This window comes from Prunus mume, linkage group LG5, assembly GCF_029339155.1.
Source record: "Prunus mume cultivar Tortuosa linkage group LG5, ASM2933915v1, whole genome shotgun sequence".
NCBI lineage: Eukaryota > Viridiplantae > Streptophyta > Magnoliopsida > Rosales > Rosaceae > Prunus > Prunus mume.
In genome coordinates, this window is record NC_142702.1 from 4,792,636 (window position 1) to 4,795,148 (window position 2,513).

At 37.7% G+C, this 2,513-nt stretch overlaps 1 pseudogene across 1 annotated transcript; it reads right to left on the bottom strand.

The window, feature by feature from the left end:
• Nucleotides 1-1,009: 1,009 nt before the first annotated feature.
• Nucleotides 1,010-2,032, bottom strand: LOC103343983 (uncharacterized; annotated as a pseudogene). The gene is made up of 2 exons (XR_016127482.1): nt 1,825-2,032; nt 1,010-1,710 (listed from the first exon to the last, which is right to left on the bottom strand). The product of XR_016127482.1 is annotated as an uncharacterized LOC103343983 (transcript).
• Between the last annotated feature and the right edge of the window lie 481 nt (nt 2,033-2,513).

Here is a 2,513-nt window from a genome sequence, read left to right on the forward strand (position 1 = left end):
ACGGTACTACCACGTGGCAGTGCCAGGAGGTAAACAAATATCCTCGACCTGGCACTGCCACGTGGTAGTACCGTACTATTGTATAATTTCTCCTCAAAGTGGCTCCCTATAATTTAATGTTGCTTTGTTTTATGCACAGTTTAAACTTTTAATTAATGCTAACTATTTTTTTATATTATTTTTTATAGAGATGAACCAATCAATTGAATTAAAGAAATAACTATAGTATTTATGACTTCCTAAACTAGGGAGTATGATTGGAGTTGAAATTTTATTTAGAGAGCTCCTAAAATAACTTGTGTGTTTTTAGCTAAATTTTAACTAAAAAATAGGAGGCATGATTGTGAATGCTCTGAATTTGTATATAGTTTGATTTGTCAGCATTGAAATAACAATTGGAAGTAGGTTTACTTTAGACATTAGACTTTGACTTGTATAATCAAATTGAAAGTTTGGTCCCCAAGGCTTGAATAGAGTGCTAAGGGAACTGCATTAATAGCCTCCACGAGTCCCCTTAAAGTTTGATTAACGCATTTGCTATTCTCAGGACCAGAAGAATCAGTGACATAATTGCCACTTGAGCTTGAGAAGTAGTAATGTCATGGAGCCTAGTCTAGGAGAAGAACTTAGATGTAACATGGATGCCACCGTTGCGCTCGGAAAGTTGCATTGTCATGTGGGAAAGTTAAACCACATAACAATAAGTGCTTGATTCGGATAGCGCCACAGTGTTTTGGGTTGTGTGATTAATTATATCTTCAAGTTATATTCGAATTTTCAAGTATTCATATTGTCCATGAAATCTGATCATTCTTTGCCATAATGGAGGGCAAAGTACAAATGGCTGTCAGATGCCAAGATTGAGAGCACAGTTTCAGGAAGGACTTAGCATTAGGGTCATTCCAAGATTCAGATTAAACTGGTCCTTAATTAAGTAGGTTTAGTGGTTCTTTTCCTTTTGATAATTCACCATTTGAGAACTAATTAATCCAGAAAAAGTCTCATGTGCTGAGGGTTAAGGTTGATTCTATTGAATTATTGAAAAATATTTCCTTGAACTGATAAATGCGAAGTTGGTATTACACAGTAGCCATATAACAGCAAGAACAAGCAGAAATATATAATAAAGTTCCAAGAACAGTTTCTTCTTTCCTAGTCATATCCTTTTTTTCTTCTCTCTCTCTCTCCATGCAGAAATTTATTCTATACCAATACACAGCTTCTATGCTTTCATCCCATAACAATATTGTTATAGTTGAAAGAACACTAGGCTAGCTTTAGGGAACCAGAGGAAGGAGTAGCTTATGGAGGAAAAGGCTTCTTGAATGTTGGAATGGGTGTAGGAAGAGGCCTAGTTGAAAACAGGAGAGGGAAATGGTCTCGATGGATATTCTGGAGGCCGATATCCTGGATCCCCAATTTTTCGTTCCACAACTGGCACCGGAGGATGGCCCGGCTTCTTAAAGGGTGGAATCTTGAAGATTGGAACTGGTGGAGGGAGTGGCTTCTTGAAGATTGGAACTGGTGGTGGAAATGGCTTCTTTACAGTGGGAAACTTATGTAGAGGTGGTTTCTTGACGGAGGGCTTCGGTGGAAATGGCTTCTTTACTATGGGAATCTTATGTACAGGTGGTTTCTTGAAGAAGGGTTTTGGTGGAAGCACTGCAAACTTCCCTTCTTCATTGAGCTCTGCAGCCTCTGTTTGGAGCTCTTCAATTTGGACATGCATGTGCACAAGAGATGCAGAAGAATGTCATTATGTGATCTCAAGACTAATATATAATTACACACATATAAATATATATATATATATATATATCTCACCTGAAAAAGCTTTGTCTAGTACTACTTGTTCTCCAGCGACCTCAACAGTCTCTGCATTGCTGTAGCAGAAGCTTACCGCAAACAAGCAGAACCAGAGCCCCAGAAGAGCTCCTTGGAAAGCAAGACGGGTCTGCATTGAAAACCCTTCTTAAGCTGCCACTTATAGAAGTGCTTAATCCAACTTTAAAATTTGGTTAAGCTAGCTTTGATGCTTTTTATCAGTTGCAGCAGGCATGCTATAAATAGTAAGTTTAGGAGGCTTAGGTCTGCTTGCACTTAATTGTTAATTAAGGGGTTGATATCAAGGTCATTAAGATCGAAAAGGATTTTAGTACATAGAGGCAACATGTCACTGGCTTTGCAGCTCAAATGGTATTTATTTCATCCAATGACAACTGCTAGCAAGCATAGCTGTTCTGATTGTTCAAGTTTGTCAAATGGCATTAATGCTGACTAAAAAGTATCAAAGGATGCTACCACTAACTATGAAGTCACACATTTTGTCATTTGGATACGAACCAAAGCTTAATTTGTCATGTACTTTTTGGGGTATATTTGGTGATCCTTTGAAATAATAAAATCCAAGCTCTTACTCCATGTGAGAAATGATATTTTTACTAATTTGTAATCAGAATGAGAGTGAGGAGTCGGAATCAGTCATTCCCACTAGAGTCACCGTTATTTGTTTC